The following is a 26,307-nucleotide window of genomic DNA, read 5'->3' as shown; positions in this document are numbered from 1 at the left end:
TCCATGTGCAGCAAAGACAGCTTTGCAGATCTTTGTTATTCTAGCTGTCAGTTTGTTCAGATACTCAGGTGACATTTCACCCCACACTTCCTGTAGCACTTGCCATAGATGTGACTGTCTTGTCGGGCACTTCTCATGCACCTTACAGTCTAGCTGATCCCACAAAAGCTCAATGGGGTTAAAATCTATAACACTTTTCCAATGATCTGTTGTCCAATGTCTGTGTTTCTTTGCCCACTCTAACCTTTTCTTTTTGTTTTTCTGTTTCAAAAGTGGCTTTTTCTTTGCAATTCTTCCCATAAGGCCTGCACCCCTGAGTCTTCTCTTTACTGTTGTACATGAAACTGGTGTTGAGCGGGTAGAATTCAATGAAGCTGTCAGCTGAGGACATGTGAGGCGTCTATTTCTCAAACTAGAGACTCTGATGTACTTATCCTCTTGTTTAGTTGTACATCTGGTCTTCCACATCTCTTTCTGTCCTTGTTAGAGCCAGTTGTCCTTTGTCTTTGAAGACTGTAGTGTACACCTTTGTATGAAATCTTCATTTTTTTTGGCAATTTCAAGCATTGTATAGCCTTCATTCCTCAAAACAAAGATTGACTGATGAGTTTCTAGAGAAAGCTGTTTCTTTTTTGCCATTTTTGACATAATATTGACCTTAAGACATGCCAGTCTATCGCATACTGTGGCAACTCAAAAACAAACACAAAGACAATGTTAAGCTTCATTTAACGAACCAAATAGCTTTCAACTGTGTTTGATATAATGGCAAGTGATTTTCTAGAACCAAATTTAGCAATTTAGCACCATTACTCAAGGATAAGGTGTTGGAGGGGGTCTGGGTAGCTCAGCGAGTATTGACGCTGACTACCACCCCTGGAGTCACGAGTTCGACTCCAGCCAGGTCTCCTAAGCAACCAAATTGGCCCGGTTGCTAGGGAGGGTAGAGTCACATGGGGTAACCTCCTCATGGTCGCTATAATGTGGTTCTCGCTCTCGGTGGGGTGCGTGGTGTGTTGTGCGTGGATGCTGTGGAGAATAGCGTGAAGCCTCCACATGTGTTATGTCTCCGTGGTAATGCGCTCAACAAGGTAGGTGATATGATGTGCGGATTGACGGTCTCAGATGTGGAGGCAACTGAGATTCGTCCTCCGCCACCACGAGGACTCAGAGCGCATTGGGAATTGGGAGAAAAAAGGGGAGCAAAAAAAAAAAAAAAAAAAAGTATAAGGTGTGATGGCTGCTGGAAATGGGGCCTGTCTAAATTTGATCAAAAATGACTTTTTTCAAAAAGTTATGGTGCCGTTTTTTTTTTTTTTTTTAACATCAGTAATGTCCTGACTATACTTTGTGATCAGTTGAATGCCACTTTGGTGAATTAAAGTACCAATTTCCTTTCGAAACAGCAAAATCTGTACATTATATATATATATATATACATATATATATATATATACAGTCTACAAAAACCCTTTTTAAGTATTGATTTTCGTATGGCAATGTTTACATTTTGATAAAGAAAAAAAAAAAACTTTTTAGCCTCTTCACCTGTAGCACCTCCCCTTCACGAAGACGTCACGAGCCTCAGAGCGCTCTGAGGGCGCGCGCACTCTCACGAGCCGGAGAAGACAGGCGCGAGGGGAGCAGCAAGTCAAAGAACGAGCGCGCAGTCAAGACTGCGCCCATCAGAGAGAGACCAGCAGGCTCTACAATGGCATCATTCACCACCTGATACACTGATAGAGACATGCTGGAGCTGGTGAGCGCTCTTCAGGGGAGATTTTAAGACGCAGTCTCGCTGTCTGCTGTCATTTGAAATGGAGTAACAGAGGAGGAGAGAATCAACGGGCTGTTCTCCATCACTGACGGGAGGCGCTCTCCACCTGCTCTCTGACTGGAGGCCCGGGATGCGCGCAAACATGCACAAGTGCCTCTGTTAAAAGAGATTATACACATATAGCAGCTGTTAAGGAGTGGGAAACACTCGAAATTAAGAAGTGAACACTATCTGAGTGCTTAGAGAAAGGGTAAGTGACATGACATGTTGCTCTGCATGAAATATGGCTTAAAAAAATTATCATGAATGTATGCATTTCATTAATTTTCATGTCAGTATTGCACCTGATATTGGAAGATATGATGAGGATGAGGGAATGTTCATGGTGTGTACTAATGCTACTTTTGGCTTCATGAAACGCTGCTCACTGCTGACACTTTGGATGTGTTTCAAAACCAGCTGAGCTGCCTTCCTAGACAGCATTTTTAGGCATCATAATCTCAAAACATGGAATGCTGCCTACCTAGACAGTATTTTTGGCATCTTAGTATTAAATTTTGGGCATAATGGTCTCAAATCTAGTGAGCTGCCTACCTAGGCAGCATGCTTGGCATCATAGTCTCAAAAGTATAGAACGCTGCCTACCTAGACTGTACTTTTGGCATCTTAGTTTTATATTTTTGGACATAATGGTCTCAAAAATAGTGAGCTGCCTACCTAGACAACATTTTTTTGGGGCATCATATCCTCAAAATGTAGTGAGCAGCCTACCTAGGCAGCATGCTTGGCATCATAGTCTCAAAAGTATAGAATGCTGCCTACCTAGACAGTATTTTTGTCATCTTAGTCATATATTTTTGGTATAATGGTCTCAAGTCTAGTGAGCTTTCTACCTAGACAGCATGTCTGGGCATCATAGTGTGCTGCCTACCTAGAGAGTATTTTCTGCATTTTAGGCTTACATTTTGGGCATAATGGTCTCAAATCTAGTGAGCTGCCTACCAAGACAGCATGTCTGGGAGTCATATTCTCAAAACACGGAATGCTACCTAACTAGACAGTATTTTCAGAATTGTAGGCTTATCTTTTGTGCATAATGGTCTCAAATCTAGTGAGCTGCCTACCAAGACAGCATGTCTGGGCATCATATTCTCAAAACATAGTGTGTTGCCTACCTAGACAGTATTTAATGCATTTTAGGCTTATATTTTTGGCGTAATGGTCTCAAATCTAGTGAGCTGCCTACCTAGACAGCATGTTTAGGCATCATATTCTCAAAACATGGAATGCTGCTTACCTAGACAGTATTTTTGGCATCTTAGTCTTATATTTTGGGTTTAATGGTCTCAAATCTAGTGAGATTCCTACCTAGACAGCATGTTTGGGCATCGTATTCTCAAAACATGTAATGCTGCCTAACTAGATATTATTTTTTGCATTTTATTTTTATATTTTCAGCATAATGGTTTCAAATGTAGTGAGCTGCATACTTAGACAGCATTTTTTGGGCATCATATTCTCAAAAGATGGAATGCTGCCTACCTAGACAGCATGTTTGGGCATCATAATCTCAAAACATGGTGTTCTGCCTAATTAGACAGTATTTTTTGACATCATAGTCACTTGCAGCTTGTTTGGACATCATAGGCAGTTAACTCTGAATGATGATGCCCAAAAGATGCAGTCTGTGTACTGTGTTGTGAATGTAATGTTGCTACCTACCTTCATAGTCTACTAAGCTACATATGGATGGTTCTGGGTGGACCTATAGCATTTTTGGGCATCATAGTCCAAAGTTTTGCAAGATGCCAAGATAGATAGATCCAAAGTAGAATTTTAGCACAATGTCAGAGCTGCCCTTTCCCATTAAACGGAAGTTGATGGGGACCAGGGGCTGTCGAGCTCCAAAAAGGATATAAATGAACCAGAAAACATAAATGCAGTTTCTATATCTTGTGTACTCTTTTCCAAGTCTTTTGAAGCTATTATGCACTGAAAATCTTGCCTTTCAGCCATGGTCACCATTCACTTTAATTGTATGGACAAGAGCAGCTTTGGCATTCTGCTGTAAATAACTTCCTGTGTGTTTCTCAGAAGAAATAAGGGTAAGTAAATGATGACAGAATTGTCATTTTTGGTTGAACTATACCTTTAAAACATTGTTAGATCTAGTGTTAATGCGATCTTGATCACTTATGATGACTTTTTGTTTTTAGTCTTCGATGAGAATTAAATCGCATTCTGATTGAATGCATTGACAGTTCTGTGCACTATATCAGTCCAATCTGTGCTGCTCACTCACTTAGTCACAAGTCTATCAATGGGCTTGTGTTTTTCGTTCGTTCTTGTTTTCTAGCATTTAGTCATACCGTCTGCTTGTTTTTTCTCTATGGTCGTCACAACAATGCCCACTAAGATGATGGCTATGAATGTATTTAGAGAGGACCAGATGGCATAATGAAGTATTTGAACAAGGGGCCAATCCGAGAGTCACGTTTTGCAAGAGAAAGAAATGCATTTCTTTGAATCGGCGGTTAAGTGAAATGATAGAGTGCCGTCAATGTGTTGAATAACCTCTCGGCTCTAATGCATTGTTTTCTTTTCTTTTCTTTTTTTGTCATGTTGTGTTTGTTCTCAATCATTTGTGATTCCACCATATTCCGGATCTGACTTCAGAGAATTTCGTTTTATCCTTCATGATGCAGCATTCCTTTCTATTTCTGCATCTCTTCATAAAATAGCTCACTTGCATTGATTTGCATTGTACTGCAAGCGTTGTCGGTTTAATGTTATTGTGCGTTTAATTGAAAGACCTTGGCCTAAGGGATTTCTGAAAGCTACTTTACTAAGCTACTGCGGCAAGAACAATCCTTTATTATCCAGGTTACAACAACTGTTTTGTTTAATCGTGTAGAGAAACCCCACATGATCAGTTGTAGGAATTCTGTTTTAACAGTATACTGCATCTGAGGCATGGTTAAATTTGCAATTGTGACATCATGTACCCTAGCCTAGAGAGCTGCCTACCTAGATAGCATTTTTGGACATCATAGTCACAACCTATCGAGCATCCTACCTAGACTGCATTTTTGGGCATCATGATCTCTAGACCTAGTCAGCTGCCTACCTAGATGGCATTTTTGCGAATTGTAGTCTCAAAACCTACCTAGATTACCTACCTAGACTGCATTTTTTGGCATCATGATCTCTAGAACTAGTCAGCTATCTACCTAGATGGCATTTTTGGGCACTTAGTCTATAAATGTCTAAGAAAGCTAGCTACATAGACAGCATTTTTGGGCTACATTATCATAAGACATGCAAGTTACCTACCTATATAGCATTTTTGTGAATAATAGTCTCAAAACCTACCTAGACTACCCACCTAGACTGCATTTTTGGGCATTTAGTCTATAAACTTCTAAGCAAGCTAGCTACATAGACAGAATTGTTGGGCATCATAGTCTAAAAGCCAAGCAAGCTACCTACCTAGATGGCATTTTTGGGAATAGTAGTCTCAGAACCTAGCAAGCTGCCTACTTAGAAGGCATTCTTGTGAATAGTTTCAAAAATCATACCTAGACTGCCTGCCTAGGCTGCATTTTTTGGCATCATGATCTCTAGACCTAGTCAGCTGCCTACCTAGATGGTATTTTTTGGGCATTTAGTCAATAAACTTCTAAGCAAGCTAGCTGCTTAGCATGTTTGGGCATAATAGAATAAAAGCCAAGTATCTTCCTAACCAGATGGCATTTTTGGGCAACAAAGTCTCAAAATTTAGTGATCTTCCTGTATAGACAGGATTTTTGGTATCGTAATCTCAAAACCTTGAGAGCTGCCTAACTAGATTAATTTTTTTGACAATTGTAGTCTCAAACCTTAGCGAGTTGCCTGCTTAGATGGCATTTTTGGGCATTTTAGTTTTAAACCTTAGCTAGCTGCTTACCTAGACTGCATTTTTGGGCATCGTAATCTCAAAACCTTGGGAGCTGCCAAACTAGATGGCATTTTTTGACAATTGTAGTCTAAAACCTTAGTGAGCTTCCTTCATAGATGGGATTTTTGGGTATCATAATCTCATAACCTAGTGAGCTGCCTACCTACGCAATGGCATTTTTGGGCAACATAATCTCAAAATTGATTGAACTTTCTGTATAGACAGTATTTTTAGGCATTCAAGTTTTAAAAACTAGTGAGCTGTCCACCTAAATGGCATTTTCAGGCATTGTAGTCTCAAACCATAGCGAGCTGCCTACCTTGACTGCATTTCTGGGCAATCTCATAACCAATTGAGCTGCCTACATAGATAGCAGTCTTAAAGAGCTACCTACCTAGCCTAGCCAGCTGCCTATCTAGACAGCATGTTTGAGCATTATTGAATCAAAACCTAGCAAGCTGCCTACCTAGATGGCATTTTAGGACATTGTAGTTTTAAACCTTAGCAAGCTGCCACCTAGACTGCATTTTTAGGCATCGCAATCTCAAAACCTTGTGAGCTACCTAACTAGATGGAATTTTTGGGCATTGTACTCTCAAACCCAGTTAGCTACTTACTAGCTGCCTACCTAGATACAGGTATTTCGACATTATAGTCTCACCTTCAGTCTCAGAACCTAGAGAACCTATGCTTGGTTTGGTTTAATACTGTATATGCAAGTCATATTGCAGCATGTCTTTTGTACTGCGGGTAAGCTTACTAAGGCAGACTGCGGGGCTCTGTAATTAAACAGTTAGGTGAGGTCCATGGGAGATTGTTCAGCTTCTTGATTTCTTTTCATGGCCGGAGGGAGAGAGAGCTCAGGCTACTCCTCAGGGACAGACCCAGCATACAGGCCTCAACGTCTCGGTTTGATACACTTCCTGAGCTTCACATACTAATAGCTTGACCCACTCGCCTTTCAAATCATCTGAAACCATAGTTCACGGGCCGTCTGGCGTTTGAGCTCTCCTGTGAATGAATGCACAGAGGCACAGAGCTATTAATATTAATTAATGTGTTGAATATTACAAATTTATAAAAAGCTCCCTTGTGATTAGACCGTTTCCTGCCATTGACAAATCTGAGTGTTTTAGCAACATTCTACTATACTCTTATATGGTTGCAGTGTAGTCTTAAAATCTGGTGAACTGCCTACCTAGAAAGCATTTTTGGGCATCATGGTGTTAAAACATAGCGAGCTGCCTACTTAGATGTTTTTTTTGTTTTTTTTTGGACATTACAGTCACAAAATCTTGTGAGGTTCCTACTTAGACAGCGTTTTGGGCAGTATAGTCACAAAACCTATAATCTGCCTACCTAGACAGCATTTTGGGGCATTATGTTCTCAAAACCTTGTGAGCTGCCTATAGGGATGGGAATCGTTAGGAATATAAGGATTCTGGTTCCGATTCCTCTTAACGATTCCAGTAGTTCTTTAAGTACTTTTGAGGAAGAATTATTTGAAAATGAGAAATGCAATTCTTATTGGATTTACTGTCCTCTGCAGTCTTTTGCCAAATGATGAGATCCTTTAGGATTTCTACAGAGCAGATATAAAATCAGAAATAAATTTAATACAATTCTTGAAAAAGGTGTGTTTGCTGACTTTTTAGAGACATACAGTATCCAATCCGATTATGAAATTTGGCTTACAATTAATTGTCCAACAAATAGTTGCTATTATGACGATTAACAGTCTCTTTTAGGGCTTTCACGATTAATTGTCATATAAATTGTCATATTTCTTGAGGTGCATGTGTGCTTCATACACCTTAAGAAGTAATTTTTACATACAGTATTTGACTGCAAAAATATACATCAAATAATAAAAAAAGAAATATGATTTCCTTTTAAGGCTTTAAAACTTATGACATAAAAAATAATGTTTAATATAAAAATATTTCCAAATACTTGAAAGATGTCTGTCTTTTTGGTCAACTTTAGTTTTGTTCAATTTTACATTTGGCCTGTTGTTTTTGGATCTCATATATTTTATATTATATCTTTTTAATACAAATTAAAATCTATATTTTTTATGTATTTATATTATATTATATAATACTATTGTAACAAGTTCTTAGTTCTGGGTAATGGAGGAATCAGGAGACAACAAAGCAGGTTCAAGGTCAGTCCTTTTATTTGGAACCACACAATCGACGTTAACCGTCGATAACAGAGAAAACGTAAATAAATGAAAACACTAAACATAAACACAATCACTCTCTCTCTGGGTACGGGCTGTCGTGCTTGACGAACACCCTCTCTGATGCTTCGGCGTCCTTTTAAGCCTTCCTCTGCTATCACTATAATGAGAGACAGGTGTTAGAAATAATTATGAGCCAGGTGATGAGCCTTACCACTCACCCTCTCCCGCAGACCGACACATGACCACGCCCCCCATGCCACATGTCCCCACCGCTGACTCAGGCCGGGGCAACATCCGGCCTGCCTACTCCACGCAACCCCCACCTCCCCCCCCCACCCCCCCCACCCCATCCTTGGAGAGAAAGTCAGCCACAACCATCTGCGCCCCCGGTCTGTGGGTCAACTTGAACTTAAAGGGCTGGAGAGCCAGATACCAATGGGTGATCCGTGCATTAGAATCCTTCATGTGGTGGAGCCACTAAAGAGGAGCGTGATCAGAACAGAGGGCAAAGGCCCGCCCCACCAGGTAGTAGCGGAGGGTCAGAACAGCCCACTTAATCGCAAGACACTCCTCGATGGTACTATATTTTGTCTCCCTGAAGGAGAGCTTGCGACTAATAAACAGCACTGGCCGTTCCACCCCCACACCTCCTGCAAGAGCACCGCACCCAGCCCCCTGTCAGATGCATCATTCTGCAAAATAAAGGGGAGAGAGAAGTCAGGTGCATGTAAAAGCGGCCCCCCACACAGTGCAGATTTTACCATAAGGAAGGCCTGTTGGCACGACTCTGTCCACTAGACCGGATCGGGAGCCCCCTTTTTAGTAAGGTCAGTCAGCGGGCTGGTGACATCAGAATAACTAGGCACAAACCTTCGGTAGTAGCCAGCCAGCCCCAAAAACTGCCTTACCCCCTTTTTGGTCGTGGGCGCCGGACAGGCTGCTATCGCTGTAGTTTTATCAACCTGTGGACGCACCTGCCCGTGACCCAAGTGGAACCCCAGATACCTAACTTCCACCCGCCCAATTGCACACTTCTTCGGGTTGGCCATGAGTCCCGCCTGTCTCAGCATTCTCAGGACAGCCCTCAGATGTTGCATATGCCGCTGCCAATCATTACTGTAAATGATGATATCGTCCAGATATGCGGTGGCATATGCCATGTGCGGTCTGTGGATCTTGTCCATAAGGCACTGAAATGTGGCCGGGGCTCCGAACAAACCGAACGGAAGAGTCACAAATTGGTGTAATCTGAACGGTGTGGAAAAAGCCGTCTTTTCTAGGGACATTGGAGTTAAAGGGATCTGCCAATAACCCTTTGTTAAGTCCAGCATTGAGTAAAATTGAACTGCGCCCAACCAATCGAGTAACTCGTCAATTCGTGGCATTGGATAAGCATCAAATTTGGACACCGCGTTCACTTTCCGGTAGTCGATACAGAAGCGGACCGAGCCGTCGCTCTTCGTTACCAGAACTACCGGGCTGGCCCAATCACTGTGCGACTATTATGCCCATTTCGAGCATTGCCTCTAATTCTTCCTGAACAATCTTTTTCTTGTGTTCAGGAAGACAATAGGGGCGGCTACAAATCAACACCCCCGGGTGGTCTCAGTTTGATGCTCTATGAGGTTTGTGCGACCGGGTAGGAGTGAAAACACATCCGCAAATTCTGCTTGCAACCTGGCAATCTCTGTAAGCTGCGACAGTGAGAGGTGGTCTCCGCAAGGGACCGGGGTGAATGAACTTGATTTGGGAAATACCTCCGGCCCGAGCTCCACCCTCTCTGGAACTACCAAAGCCAAGGCTACAGGTACCGCCTCACTCCATGGTTTGAGGAGGTTGAGGTGGTAGATTTTACGTGCCCCTCCCCTATCCGTTCGCCTAACCTCATCGAGATCTCCGACTTGTCGTGTGACCTCAGGGTCCTTGCCACTTGGCGAGTAATTTGGAGCTCGAGGTGGGCAGCAATACAAGCACCTTATCTCCCTGTGCGAATTCCCTTAGTCGAGTGCCCCTGTCGTACAGTTGCCATTGCCGTTCTAACAACTTAATACGTAATAATTCATACAGTTCGCGAAGTGTACGTGACATGAATGTTGTGCCTTGGTCAGTGAGGATTTCCTTTGGAATCCCCACTCGAGAGATCATTTTGAAGAGTGTCTCCACAACACTACGTGCTGAGATGATGCTTAGAGGCACTGCTTCCAGATATTGCGTTGCATAGTCCACCAGAACTAATACACAGCGATGGCCGTGTGAACTCCGTTCTAATGGACCGATGAGATCCATGCCAGTTCTCTCGAAATGGATCTCGATCAGTGGCAGCGGGCGCTTTTGGGGTGGCCGGTGGATTTACCAACTGACATTCACGGCACGCCGCACACCACTTGCGAACGTCCCTGTGAATGCCCGGCCAAAAGAAATGGGCCATTATACGGTTCAATGTATTTTCGTGACCTAAGTGGCCAGCCATTGGATTATAGTGAGCCACCTGGAAAAGTGTTTCCTGACGGCTTTTTGGTACCAACAGCTGAGTTGTATACTCTTTGGTTTGAGTGTCCTGCATCACTTGATACAACCGCTCTTTGATAATAGAAAAGTACGGGTATGTGAGCGCAACACCAGGCTGGAGCTCTTGACCATCAATTATTTTCACTTGGTCAAAGGCGTGCTTAAGGGACTCATCACGCGACTGCTCCAGAGGGAAATCCCCCTCAGGGAAGCCCCTGAGAACGGGAATTCCCCTGTCTGCGTCATCCCGATGCGGAGCTGACGTTGACGGCCCAGGCACCGCCTCACCAGCCATTGTATCGCACGTCACACCCCGCCCCACTATTTTGCATGACCCATCCACACACATTACCCTCAATAGATTTTTAAAGCTGGGCCAATTGGTTCCCAGAATTAGTGGATGGGTGAGGTGGGGATTAACCGCAGCCTCAACTCTATGCCTTTTTCCCCTGAATTGTATCTCAATGGTAACCACCGGATACTTGTGAATGTCACCATGCACACACCTCACCCTCACCAGTTTATTTATCCAATGCCCCGCCTTGCACCTAGCGTTGTTGGATCGAGGTTTGAGAACGAAACGTATCCACCAAAGCTTGATGTGTATCCCCTTTTACTCTTACTCTTACCGGTATCCTATATACCCCTGCTCGATCGGGGGCAGCCTGTGGAGCTTCGGGGATCCAGACCAGTGTCTCCTGGCTGTGTCCAGTTTCCCCGCAGCTCCAGCAGACCGGCCCAGGTCTTCCTTCCGCACTCGTGGGGGACGGTATCGCCAACCTGGAGGGGATAGCGGAGGGAGATGGGGGGAAGGAGAGACAGACAAGGGGAAGGGACCGAGGGCGGGGTCTGGGCAGGCCTCCCCACCTCCGCGGAGCCGGAACTGGGTGCGAGTGAGGGGAACGGGGGGGACATGAGGCACAGGGAGTGGAGAGAGAGAAGAGCCTGTTTTGCCGCCTCCATGGAACGCCGCCATGTAGTCATCTGCCAACTGGACGGCTCCCTCCAACGACGCCGGGTGGTGGCACTGGACCCACTCGGACATGCCTCGGGGAAGTTGGGAGATGAACTGCTCCAGTACCACCAGATCGGACCACTTCTCCGATGCCACGGGTTCCCCCCACCAGCAGCCATTTCTGGCAGGCGTCACGGAGCTGCTGCACAAAAGTGAACAGGCGGCCGTCCTTCCCGAAGCTCAATGAGCAGAAGAGCTGCCAACTCTGCTCTGGGGTCTGAGCGACCTGTTGCTGGATGGCCTTTTTCAGGTAACTGTAGTCCAGGAGGCTGGTAGCGGGGAGTTGTTGTGCCACCAGCTGCGCCTCCCCGGAGAGCAGGGGTAACAGGCGGGCCGCCCACTGATCGGGAGGCCACCTCCAAACCTCCGCGGTTTTTTCAAAGAGGTTGAGGAAGGCCTCCGGATCGTCGTTTGGCCCCATTTTCATGAGGGCCACCGGTGGGACGGGCTCCGAGGAGGTCGCAGCACCAGCCCCCTCCCTGGCGATCAAGCTCCGGAGCACCTGCCGGTCCTCCGCTTGTGCCTGGAGCAGGACTTGAAAACGTTGTTCCTGCTCCCGGCATACCTCCATGAGGGCATGGTGTTGTGACTGCTGGATGCTGGTGAGGGTCTTGAAGACTTGAGGACTGCATAACAGCACTCTCCTTCAAAGCCGGGTTCTCGGCACCACTGTAACAAGTTCTTTGTTCGGGGCTTTGGAGGAGTCAGGAGACAACAAAGCAGGTTCAAGGTCAGTCCTTTTATTTGGAACCACACACGGTAACCGTCGATAATAGAGAAAATGTAAATAAATATAAACACTAAACATAAACACAATCTCTCTCTCTCTCTGGGTACGGGCTGTTGTGCTTAATGAACACCCTCTCTGATGCTTCGCCGTCCTTTAAAGCCTTCCACCGTTATCACTATAATGAGAGACAGGTGTTAGAAATAATTATGAGCCAGGTGACGAGCCTTACCACTCTCCCTCTCCCGCAGACCGACTCATGACCACACCCCCCCATGCCACAACTATATTATGCAACAGTAACATATTTCTATCCTAATTTCTTCCCTTTCACACATTTTTTTATGCTTTTTAATTAAACCCTTTTTGGACATAGTAGTTTTAAAATCTATATAGAGCTGCCTACTTAGATGGAATATTTGGGAAAAAAGTCTCAAAACTTAGTAAGCTGCCTACCTGGGATGGCATTTTTGGGAAAAGAAGTCTCAAAACCTAGTGAGCTGCCTACCTAGATGGCATTTTTGGGTAGCTTAGGCTTAACTCCTCTTAAACTCTTACATAGACAGCATTTTTGGGCTTCATGGTCTTGAAATCTAACAAGCTTCCTACGTAGATGGCATTTTTAGGCATCATGATCCAAAGCCCAGTGAGCTGCCCACCTCGACAGCATTTTTGGGCACCATAGGCACGTTTTGAGTCAGCTGTTCTTCTCTGATGCTCAAAAATGCTACCCCCTCTTATGGTGTGCTAAAGCGAGGGTTTTAGCAATGTTCTACAAGTAGTTTTTGATGTCAGCCAAGCTGACTGTGGGGTTGGTCATGCTGTTACAGTAAAAGCAAATGCTACTGTAGAGCTATACTCTTCCTCTTTCTGGCACACAACGTGTTTCTCTACTCATTTTTGGCACATGCTGAAGAGCACGTCTTTGTTTGCCTCACATTTAAAACCCTTTTAAAATGCACATGGGATACAGTGTATCCGGTTAAGCTATACTGCACCAGAAGCATTATAAGGGGATAAGATGACCCACTCATATAAATATAAATGGGAGAAATAGTAGATATGTTACATATGCCGGCTGTGGGCCCACCTTGAAAGAGCCAATCACCTGTTTGTTTACCCAAGAAAGCACATATGCTTTAGATGGACCAGCCTGAAATACAGTGCTTTTTGCGTGATTTGAGCTAAAGAACCACAATTGTTGTCTGATTTTACTGCTAATTTGAAAATTTTTATTTGAATGCAGTCTTGACCAGCCGTTTTAAAGATTTTGATCTTTCCCCATTCAAGTAGATAGGAGCTGGACTTGCATGACTAGAAAATAAGCATTGCTGTTGGGCTAAAGTAGCTCTTGATAGTACTGTTTTTTTTATCCATAGTGAATGGTGTGGTGGTTTTACACTACATGTAAATTGCAGGACTGTAGTGGCTGTGGTCAAGAGCTCTTTGATGAAATCATATTCTAGTCATATGAGACTTGGAGAGTTGTCAACAGAGCGCTGATTCACATAGAGATGACTACAGGTGCAACACGGCAGTTGATTTCATGGAAACAGGAGGCAAATCACGACAGGCTGAATGTGAAGGGGCGTATTCACATTTAACAGTATTAAACTATTAAACAGTATTAAAGTATTTAATTTAAGTGTGTAACTCAGAATTATAATTAGTTATGAATAGCTTTAATCTGCATTAGATGTATACAGGCTTCATAGAAAGAATTCACGCTTTATTTAATGGCGTTTTAATTGTGTGCTCGGTGGCGTTCTCATTACCCAGCCCCCCATCATCAGTGACAGGGAGATTCTTTGTGTGTGTCGGCCTCTTATTCTAGTGGATCTGGTTTCAGTATCTGCACCAGGGGCGTTTCTAGGGTCAGTGGATATTCGGAACTCAGCCCAGACCACTGTGGATGTATAAGGTACCTTTGATGAAATATAAAACATTTTAGAATAAAAGTTTAAAATGTTACATCTGTAAGGTGTTATTAATGTAATTAATATTTATATATTACTGAAACTAAAGATAAAATGTTCCACTCACTTTTGTCTCAGATATGCTGCTCAAAGATCAGAAATTGCATGCTTTTAATACTATGTATTTTAAAACGTGGTTTAAAAAACACTATTTTGTCCCTTTTGCCTTTCTGTAGTTCACCACACATTTTGTACAATTGACAGTTTAATAGCTTATTATTCGTTCGTCTGGTGTTTTTCACTTAGTTTAGAACAGTTCCTAAACTGGTGGGTCGCAGGTCTATTCGGAATGGGTCGTGGACAGCAGGGAAAGAACAGTGCTATGGTTCTCCCGTTGAAGATTTTTTGGCGGATGCCCAAGTGTTAGCCTATTTAGGACTACCGAGGAAAATTTAATGATACTCTCTCATTCAGCTAAAGGCTTCTCATCGCAGTGCGATTAAAGCTTTCGCTTGAGTGTAACGGAACCAGCTCGCACTAATGATCTGCTCTGATATCTGGCGCGCACGCGCAACAACCGGGCTTCCCTCGATATTGTGGCGTGCAGACCTCAAAATTGATGTGACCCATTTCAGTTCTAGCGAGACTTTTCTAGTTTAAAGTGTTACGGAGGAGGTCAAATCAAACCTCTCAAACAGTAGACAGCCCTGACATGCCAAAGAGCACTGAGGAGGAAAAAAGTAACACAGTGCTATGCGCGAATTTTTTGTTCATTACACATCATCACCTTTACAAAATTATTTCATGATTTTACATGAGTAAAAGTAACTGTTATATTTTGACAACATGTTATAGTTTCATATGAATTAATCTATCGGTAGAATCTATTAGAACTCATTTTATATCAACAGTGGCAGATGTAGTTAAAGTTTCAAGAGTTTCAGCTAGTACTTATTTTTTCATAAATACTATAATTTATTATAATTATTACTAGTATTTAAGACTAGCTACACTGACCCAATCATGGTAATGAGGAGCCTTTCCTCCTGTGTAATATCTAAGTTCTATTTGAATTATGTTTGAAATTAGGAGACAAACAGGATAATAATGGGCTCATGTAAGTAAATATGCTCTTCAATTTTTAAAAGGCGGGGGGAGAAAACTTCCTATTGCTTTTGTTGTTGACGTCAACAACAAAAATAATGTCACTTGATGCATGGCCTTATACTTGAAAACCAAGAACAAAACTATGCAAGATAAAAGGAAATGCGACCCAGGATACATTAAATACAGGTTACGTTTTTACAGTGGTGGGTCGCTACTTGATTTCCAATGTAAATCTGGGTCCTGAAGCAAAACCAGTTGAGAACGACTGGTTTAGAAGATAACAGGCTGTAAATATGCTCAAATATGTGTTTGTAAGAAAAATTGTGTCTTGTCTCAAAAGAGTTTTGCAAAAAACACAAATGTCCTGGCTTGTGACTTAAAGTTAGCAAATTCCTCAAGCATGTTCCTCCGGGCTTCTTAGGTTGCCTATTAAAGCCTCTAGACTGATTTTCATGTGAAGATAGCGGGTCGCTTTTGCCAGGAAAATCCAAAGGATGTGACATTTATGCGTGCTCCCGAGAGCCGTGCCTCTGTGCTTCTCTTCCACTATTCGACAGCAACAGCAAACTGCAACACAAGATAATGTTATCTTAGAGACAGAATCCAGCAAATGTCCGGCTCCCAGCACAACACCGACTCCTACACAATTCTGAGTAAGTCAAAACAACAACAACAACAAAAAAAACATTTATCTACTGAATCCCGTCTGGCTAAGCGGGAACGTTATTGTGGTCGAGCGAAAACTAGAGTGAACATCGGCAGGGCATTTGATTCCTTGAGGGACCTTCGTTTTGTTTTGGGGATCAAAACCGACCCTTAATTGGCATTCGTCTTACTGGACAGGTAAGCTTACATAACTGCAAAGCATGTGAAATATAGTGCCATAAGGATTGATCTATGTAATTTTAGCTAATTTGATCTTGCCTGCACAATAACTGTCATAAACAATGTTAATCTGTAATTATTCAGCAAGGTAAACTACAATAACACATGAAATGAATGCTAGACAATGTTCAAGATAATGCAAAAATACCCATTCATTAGTGTAACGTAACTATGTAATACAGAAAATATAAACATTCTATTATTATAAAACAATAGCACATCGATATATCAAAATGACAGTTGTTATGGAATCACATCAATACTGAATTGTGTCAACATATTTATAATGTACAGTGTATTTTATAAACAGCAACTGTCATCATCCACCAAATTTAGCTAAGAGCTTTTGATAAAGCTGGCTAACTAGCTAACGCCGACATAGGCTATTGTATAAATGCAGTCAATGTATCATGCAAAGAAAAGTGATTACTTCAAATTACAGTCTCACATAGTCAGACCTGTGTCCACACTTTGTTTTAGCCCTGTTCCAGCACTGGAGAGTCAAATATAATATACAGTCTCAAAGTTTGTAGTAAAACAATCATAACTGTGTAATTTTAATTATGCTACCTCATCTGTCAGCATGATGCCGGTGAATCATGTTGTCTCTTTGTACGTTACGTCATTGTTTTGGCTGATGCTCGAGTCCCTATGGAGTGTGTGTACGAGCGCAACAGGTAGCTGCTGCAGTTCACTTAATGGCCACAGGTGTCATTAATAACAAGGCTTTCTGAATCTTACATACTGCACCTTTTAAGGGTTATATATCTAAATATTTGAAACTGGCCAGAGTAGTTTTGATCATAACAGCTTATATTGTGTGTTAAAACAGCTGCTTTAACATAAGACATATAAAACTAAATAAATACAGCTTCATTCATTCACAAGCTTCAAGGAAGTTTAGCACAGTCTACCTGTGTTAGATGAATCTTCTGGCTGGGACTGCACCTGCCCAAACCCTGAGGAGGTTTTTACTGCTTCTTCATTCTTTTTCTCATCTGATGAGTTTTGTGGTGTGTGTATTTTAACAAAAAACTGTTGGATACCCATTTCTGATCACCTTTTTCACCAATACACTCCCGCTTTCCGTCTCTCATTCAAGTACGCGAGAGCGATGGATGCGGTGCAGTGTCTCTTTCGCTGTTTGGAATAGCATACTAGCATACTACTCTTATTTGTTCGGCCGTGTCTGTATATTGCAGAAACAGTAAGAGTTGTATAGTTTAATGCTATTGTGAACGAGTCTGTGTGCTGGCAACTTTCTGCTTGTGGTATAGCGGTGGAGGGGCGATGCCACAGCTACTTGCAACCATAGGGAAAATATAGATGCACGGTACGGGAATGGGGGAGAAAGAGTTTGGGGATAAAGAAAAATGATTCAGGGCTATAGCCCCAGAAGCCCAGGGCTGTCTATGCACCTGATCTTCCCTGGAGCAGAGGAGCTCCTCAGAAACGCTGTCTTTAAACAGCAGGAAATGAAGAGCATGACATTAACACTGTAACTGTTTCAAGCTTGAGTCCTTTCTTCAGGTCTGTTAGGGTGGAGATCTGGGCTGGCAACTCAAAGGTTGCAGGTTTAAGTTTATGAAGATGGTAAGTTTATGGGCCTATGAAATCTGTTTTATTTTTTCCCAAATTCTGAGTTTTCCATTTAATTCTTTTTTAATTCCATGTTTTAAAGTTTAATTCAATTGTATCATCAAAACACTGTCAAATCAAATAAATTCATAGAATTGTAATCAGATGAAATCAGAACAATTACCACTGCATTATTTTTATCAAATGAAGTGCATCTCTACAGATCCTTACAGCACAATTTAAGACACAATATTGGTGTTATTTTTTTGTCAAATACATTGCTGCACAGCAAAGCATCACAATTTTAATGAATGCACTGATGAAAACCTTTATTCGGTACAATAGCATAGATATATTGCTTAACTATAATGTCATTATTATTTATATATTATTATAATTATGATTTATTATTACTATATTGAATATTACATTTTACTTTAAATATGTTAAATACTGTATGTATTTCTGTGCCTTTTTTATTTTTATTTAATGCATCTAGTTAAATTGAGCTTTTATTTTGGTGGAAAACCGTATGAACCTTTTTTTTTTAAACTTTCTTTTTATGTTTGGAGACATCTCACCTCTGGATAAGCAGTTCGGTATATGGTCTAATGTACTTATTAAACTGGAAAAGGCTGCAATTTAACTACATTTATGGTCTGCATGTTCTGCACACTTCAAGGTTAACACATGCTTTGCTGTCTGTCATCTATTACAAACACAGTGTGCATGTGATGCTTATGATGAGGTGTAATCAGTGTTCACACATACCGGCTTCACACATACCCGCATCATGGAAATCATAGGGACCTACTTTTATAAAACACAAAAGGTGAAATTTTAAATGAATTTACTGGCCACTCTTTTCCATATAATAAAAGTAAATGAGGACTTGGGCAGTGGAGCTTTCCAAGCCTTCTAAAGTGATGCTTTTAGACCAAAATGTAACCGAACAACATCAGGTTCATCAGGGTGAGTAAATAATGACAGAAGTTTCATTTTTAAGCAAACTATTCCTTAAATAATCCATGTCAACTGTTCCAACACCTTTAGCACCACCAGGTAATTTTCTATTAAGCAAATTAAATTGTGTCATTTGTAGAGCATGCTTTGTCTTTAATGAATCAGTGGGAAGTCAAACACAAAGACATGGTGCATTGAGGCTATTCATAGTTCTATTAATAACACCAATCCTTTATTCTATTGGTTAATGTGCGACTCAGACTAACTTCAATTCATTGCATATTATGATCACAGACTGATTCATTTGTACTAAGGCTAATACATTTTCATTTGAAAACTCAGCTTTCAGTTTCCTAACATCATCTTTATCCAAACTATGCAGCAATAGAGTGTGTTTTCGAAAGTCTTCGTTTTCAGAGGAGGAAATTCCCGTGTGGATGATAGGTGTAAACAGACCAAAATCAATCTGCCTTCAGGTAGCAGCTCACATTCTTCACATCTTTTCCAACGCATCCGTGGGCTCGCGGCAGACAAACGCTAATATTCATCACATAATTGCACATTCAATGCATCCGCGGGAGACAAACACATGTGTCGTTCTTTGCATGGCAAGTTTTCGTGGTAAATCCAAAGAGACAAACTTTAATACTGCTCTAAAGCTGCCGCTTTTACGCATGTTGATGACTTAATCGGACCGCGATTCGGACCCAAATAATATGATGTGAATGGAGACCATCGGGGGCAGCAGGAGGGGGAGGAAACAAACTCGGGTTCGGTCCAAGCAGTCGAACCAAGTGTGAAAGCATCCTGTTCCGGTTGCTGCCGGCATGCTGTACGAGTGTTTGGAGCTTGCTAGCCTGCTTAGCGTTGCTTATTCTTATTCTTATACGTTCATCGTTTTATCCTTTGCCATTTTACCGCATGCTTCAGGTTTTTCTACTATTTCAACTGCGTGTATTTTACTGTGTGCACCCGTTTTCTCTTTTTTTTATTTTCCCGCTTGTCTACATCTCATGTTTCGACTGTGAGGATTTTCTCCACTGAGTTTTACATGGATTATTGCATCAATCTCAAACATCTACTGATCAGGAACCACATCGATCCCAAACCCTCACCGCTCAAGAACAACCATAACGACAACAACAAACAATTGCGGTAAGTTATGGTATCCGCTCATGTTATTTCTTCCTGAATTGCATGCCACATGTTTAGTGTAGCTTCTTCCATCAGCAGTGAGGGATTCACATGTGATAAATATAAGGAATTAGTCAGGCTGATGGAGAAGGTTATTGAGTTAGAGAAACGCATCCGAACGCTAGTGGTGGTCAGTGAGAAAGAGAAGCCAGTAGATACTGTTTCGGATGCAGTTAGTACAGCGAACAACACACACACTTTGGTTCCGGCTCTACAGCCCCCGCAGCAGGGTGTTTGGGTGACGTCTCGGTGGCATACTCGCTCAGCAAAGCGACACCACTCTACCGTTCCTATTAGGGTGTCCAGTCGATTCTCCCCACTCAGTGATGCACCCACTAAGAACCATGTTGAAAGAACGTTAATAATTAGTGATTCTATTGTAAGGAATGTGGAAATAGAGACTCCAACCACCATTGTTTAATGCATTTTCGGGGCTCAAGCGTCTGACATCCGATCAAATTTACAAGTGCTGGCTGATGCTAAACGTAGATATTCTAAAATTGTTATGCATGTCGGCACTAACGATATCCGGCTTCGCCAGTCAGAGATCACTAAAGATGATGTTAAAGAGGTGTGTGAACTGGCAAAAATGATGTCAGAGGTTTATAGTAGTTTAGTGTCACTGAACGGCTGGATGTCTGAGTGGTGTCTGGAGAATAGCATAGGATTTATAGACAATTGGAAGAGTTTTCCAAAGAAGCAGCCATGGCAGTCTGCCGGGGGACGTAGGAATCGCTGCCAGCCGCCTGGACATGGAGGAACAGTCGCCATCCGCGAGGGGGGGAGGGGCTCGCTGCCGGCTGCCTGGAACGGTGGAGCCGCTGCCAGGGGCGGAGGGGCTCGCTACTGGCCTCCAGAACGCAGAGAGGCATTCCATCCACCAGGGGTCGGAGGACTCGCTCCGGTTCGCCCGGGGAGGAGCAGCTGTTGTCCGCCAGAGGGTGGAGGTGTGGTCGAGGACCAGGCGACGGCATGTCTGGTTAATCAGAACGTCTGCTAGCTGCCTTGTGACGTCACACAGGTCACATAAACTACAACACATAGAGACGGTGCATGGATGAAAAGTGTCTGTAGCTACAGACAGTCACTAAAAGCTGCCAGGTCAGCATATTTTAGCAAACTCATAGAAAATAACCACAACAATCCTAGGTGTTTATTCAGTACTGTGGCTAAAATGGTTAGGAATAAAGCATCGACTGAACCAGATATTCCGTCACAGCACAATAGTAATGACCATGAATTTCTTTACTGATAAAATTGAAATAATCAGAAATAAAATTGGACCTATGCAATCAACTGTCACAGCACCTCAGAAAACAGAGTCTCGTAATTTTCCTCACGAGCAACTTCAATCTTTCGTTGTCATAGGTCATGAAGAGCTATCAGAACTCATCAAAAATTCAAAAGCCACAACATGTATGTTAGATCCAAAACCAACTAAGCTCTTAAAAGAAATATTCCTCCACAGATTTATTATTAGCAATCTATAGTTTTGGCAAGTTGTTTAGGACATCATCTTTGTGCATGACACAAGTAATTTTTCCAACAATTGTTTACAGACATATTGTTTCACTTTTAATTGACTATATCACAATTCCAGTGGGTCAGAAGAGTACATACACTAAGTTAACTGTGCCTTTAAGCAGTTTGGAAAATTCCAGAAAATGATGTCAAGCCTTTAGACAATTATCCAATTAGCTTCTGATAGGAGGTGTACTGAACTGGAGGTGTACCTGTGGATGTATTTTAAGGCCTACCTTCAAACTCAGTGCCTCTTTGCTTGACATCATGGGAAAATCAAAATAAATCAGCCAAGACCTCAGAAAAAACAATTTTGGACCCCCACACGTCTGGTTCATCCTTGGGAGCAATTTCCAAATGCCTGAAGGTACCAAGTTCATCTGTACAAACAATAGTACTCAAGTATAAACACCATGGGACCATGCAGCCATCATACTGCTCAGGAAGGAGACACATTCTGTCTCCTCGAGATGAATGTAATTTGGTGCAAAAAGTGCAAATCAATCCCAGAACAACAGCAAAGGACCTTGTGAAGATGCTGGAGGAAACAGGTAGTCAAGTATCTATATCCACAGTAAAACGAGTCCTATATCGACATAACCTGAAAGGCTACTGAGCAAGGAAGAAGCCACTGCTCCAAAACCGCCAAAAAAGATCTTACTTTTTGGAGAAATGTCCTCTGGTCTGATGAAACAAAAATTTAACTGTTTGGCCATAATGACCATTGTTATGTTTGGAAGAAAAATGGTAAGGCTTGCAAGCCAAAGAACACCATCCCAACCGTGAAGCACGGGGGTGGCAGCATCATGTTGTGAGGGTGCAGTGCTGCAGGAGGGACTGGTGCACTTCACAAAATAGATGGCATCATGAGGAAGGAAAATGATGTGGATATATTGAAGCAACATCTCAAGACATCAGCCAGGAAGTTAAAGCTCGGTCGCAAATGGGTCTTCTAAATGGACAATGACCCCAAGCATACCTCCAAAGTTGTGGCAAAATGGCTTAAGGACAACAAAGTCAAGGTATTGGAGTGGCCATCACAAAGCCCTGAGCTCAGTCCGATAGAAAATTTGTGGTCAAAACTGAAAAAGCATGTGTGAGCAAGGAGGCCTACAAACCTTATTCAGTTACACCAGTTCTGTCTGGAGGAATGGGCCAAAATTCCAGCAACTTATTGTGAGAAGCTTGTGGAAGGCTACCCAAATCTTTGACCTAAGTTAAACAATTTAAAGGGGATGCTACCAAATACTAACAAAGTGTATGTAAACTTCTGACCCACTGGGAATGTGATGATAGAAATAAAAGCTGAAATAAATCATTCTCTCTACCATTATTCTGACATTTCACATTCTTAAAATAAAGTAGGGATCCTAACTGACCTAAGACAGGGAATGTTTTCTATGATTATATGTCAGGAATTGTGAAAATCTGAGTTTAAGTTAAAGGTGTATGTAAACTTCTGACTTCAACTGTATGCATTGTGTATTTAAGCATGACCCTACTAAAACTAGTTTTTATTTTTTCCCAAATATTTATTTTTTCCTTTTTTAAATAAATTTTCTAGAACTAGAAAGTTCTAGAAAGTTCAATCATCCAAATGGTGTCTAATCAAATTCTTCTTGTATTTATTTTTTTTTAATCCCCTTTTCTTCCAATTTGGAATGCCGAATTCCCACTACTTAGTAGGTCCTCGTGGTGGCGCGGTTACTCACCTCAATCCGGGTGGCAGAGGATAAGACTCAGTTGCCTCCGCTTCTAAGACCGTCAGTCCGCGCATCTTATCACGTGGCTCATTGTGCATGACACCGCAGAGACTCACAGCATGTGGAGGCTCATGCTACTCTCTGCGATCCATGCACAACTTACCACATGCCCCAGTGAGAGCGAGAACCACTAATCGCGACCACGAGGAGGTTACCCCATGTGACTCTACCCTCCCTAGCAACCGGGCCAATTTGGTTGCTTAGGAGGCCCGGCCGGAGTCACTCAGCACACCCTGGATTCGAACTCGTGACTCCAGGAGTGGTATCTAATCAAATTCTTAAAACTTTTAAAAAGTAAAACCTACTTCTCAACACACTAATGCATTTTAACAAAATTTTATTCAGAACAATAGTACTCTTATTTGTGATATAATAATTAATTATTATTATGAATATTATCATTGTTACTTATTATTATTATTATTATTATTATTATTAATATTACTACAATGAATATTACATTTTACTATACATATTTTGGCGTCAATTTCTTCAATTTCAGGCGTCTAGCTTTTATTTTTAATCGTGCTTTTGTTTTGACGTGTGGTTTGCCGGAAGCTTTACTTTCTTCTTCTGATGGATAAACAGTTCACTACATGGCTCAGTGTGATTGTTAAAGCACAAATGCTGTGATTTAATTATATAAATATGTAGTCTACATGTGCTTCACATTGGATTAGTGCTCTGTTTTTTTTTTTTTTTTATCTCATACAACGTGAATGATTCTCAATGTCAGTGGAGTTTCCAGTGTATGAGCGGTTTGCTTCACACATTCCTTTAAAGCTCATGCAGCTCACATGCAGACTAAGATTGCAGCATTTTGCGGTTTAATAAACACACTTGGACATATCACGATTTTAATTTGATTAATTGTGCATTTCAGTGTAAAAGGAGTAACGGTTGTTTGAAACAAATAAGCGTGTGCAGGGACCGAATTAAGTCGCGGCTCGGTACTGCCGGTACTGCACAAACACTAATATCGTGACATCTTTTTTATTTTAGTACCGACTTGGTACCGAAGTACCGGTACTTTTGACGACACTACTGCAGAAGTTATGTAAAGTTCTTCTGATGCAAGTGCTTAGCCAATGCACGGCCTGGTAGAACATAACTTGCGTTCTTGTGTTACTATGCACAACAAACCTCTGTACTTAATGGTTCAGTACTAAACTTCAAAAGTCTGTGCCATTAAACTGGATGTATTAGTTGCTATAAATTTATAAGTTGGTAGAAATATATTAACTTTAACTTCTCTGCAATATTCTCTTAAATCTGTTGTACTGCCATGACCATTATTGACTTCATATCAGCATAGAAATGGACAGTTCACTTGCATTATGTTATGAATTGACACATTTATAATGCACGAAATCAAGCTTGCGTTGCTAGAAACGTTTATGTACTTGCATAGAGTAGTTCCGGCCTTAGTGAGTGGCAACAGAGTTGTTGCCTATGAAAGCATTTAAAATCACACATTTATGAGATTACATGACCAATGATGCTGCCTTAGAAAGTAGAAAGTAGTAGAAAGAAGCTACCTATGTAGACAGTAAACGGTGAGTTAGCTCACTTCCTTTTCGAACTGAGCTAATGAATCTGCAACAACAGTCAAATTTTAGTAGTTACACTGGTGATGAGCAGACTGTTCACTTGTAGGCTACCTCTCATGTTTTGATATTCTCTTCTTCAAAACAAGTAGGCATGTGAAATCAGCCTCCTCTGGGGCTTTGACTGGAGAAAGAGGCTTGTGGGAAAAGCCTAGACTGAAAAACAGTCAGCCTGCCCAGTGCACTCTCATTCCTTCTATTATTTGTCAGTTCAGTACTTAAATGAAGATGCACAGAGCTGCCACATTGCTTTTTAAAAATTAAATGTGTTATTGGTTTCTTGAAAACAAAGACAGATAAAGGCACTGCGGCCAGTGTGAATGTGTTATGCGGGAACAGACTTGTGATATTTTTGTGAAAGCGGTTTAGACTCGGGACCCTTGGAGAACAAATTTACCCCCTGGAGAACCCTTTTAAGTCAACATCAAATCAGAGTTGACCCTATTTACTTAAAGGAGTATTCTGGGTTCAGTGCAAGTTAAACTCAATCCACAGCATTTGTGGCATGTTGTTGATTATCACAAAATTATTTGGACTCGTTTCTGAAGTATAGCCACAAGACGTAAACAGTATTTGTGTTAACTAGGGCTGTGCTGATACAATCATATATCGATATATTGCGATTACTTTTCTTTACGATCTTGTATCGCTACTTAATATCCCTGTATGGATATTTTTATTTCTCTATTTGTGTATTCATAGTATGTCCAACATTTCAGTAATGAAGAAGCAGGTCGTCTAAACAAGCACCAACTCTGAGACCAGAACTGCTTTTATGAAGCACAAGAGAGATTGAAACTGAACCTGCAGATTCACAATTTTCTAATGGACATGCTGGGTCTCTAACACTCGCTCGGCGCAGTTTCAGTAGCAATCCAGTTATGATATCGTGATGTATCGCAATATATTGAATCTTGACATATGTTTCGCAATACGTATCGTATCATGAGGTGGTTGCTGATACCCAGCTCTGTTGTTAACAGATTTAAGTGTGATAAAATCACTTACCAACCTTTTCTGTGTAAAGTTGTATCCAGTTTTACTACTTCATTGCTATGGCCATGTAAAACTGTAAACCCTAAAATGACTGTAAAAATGCTGATTTAAACAGCTTTACAGCTCAAATAATACATGAATTTCAACAGAAGAATTAATGTAAGTGCTTTAATAAAATTATAAGCTTCACATTTCTGCTTTTAAACCCTCCAAAAATTGGCCCCATTCACTTTCATTGTAAGTGCCTCACTGTAACCTAGATATTTGCCTTTTTTTTTATTTTTTTATTTTTTTTTGGGGGGGTGGGTGGATTTTTCCCCTTTTTCTCCCAATTTGGAATGCCCAATTCCCAATGCGCTCTAAGTCCTTGTGGTCACGTAGAGATTCGCATCAGTCCGGGTGGCGGAGGACGAATCCCAGTTGCCTCCGCGTCTGAGACAGTCAACCCGCGCATTTTATCACGTGGCTTGTTGAGCGCGTTGCCACGGAGCGCGTGTGGAGGCTTCACGCCATCCACCGCGGCAACCACGCTCAATTCACCATGCGCCCCACCGAGAACAAACCACATTATAGCGACCACGAGGAGGTTACCCCATGTGACTCTACCCTCCCTAGCAACCGGGCC

General features: G+C 41.8%; 1 protein-coding gene across 1 annotated transcript in view; it reads left to right on the top strand.

Moving 5' to 3' along the window:
• Positions 1-1,639: 1,639 nt before the first annotated feature.
• Positions 1,640-26,307, top strand: part of LOC127412788 (neurite extension and migration factor-like) — a 97,496-nt gene continuing 72,828 nt past the window's right edge. The window contains exon 1 of the mRNA XM_051649427.1: positions 1,640-2,027. The gene's annotated coding sequence lies outside the window, so the exon portion shown is untranslated. The remainder of the gene's footprint in view (positions 2,028-26,307) is intronic.

This window comes from Myxocyprinus asiaticus, chromosome 22, assembly GCF_019703515.2.
Source record: "Myxocyprinus asiaticus isolate MX2 ecotype Aquarium Trade chromosome 22, UBuf_Myxa_2, whole genome shotgun sequence".
In the NCBI taxonomy this organism is placed as follows: Eukaryota; Metazoa; Chordata; class Actinopteri; order Cypriniformes; family Catostomidae; genus Myxocyprinus; species Myxocyprinus asiaticus.
The sequence above is the reverse complement of the archived record's forward strand: the minus strand, read 5'-3'. Positions and strand labels throughout refer to the sequence as shown.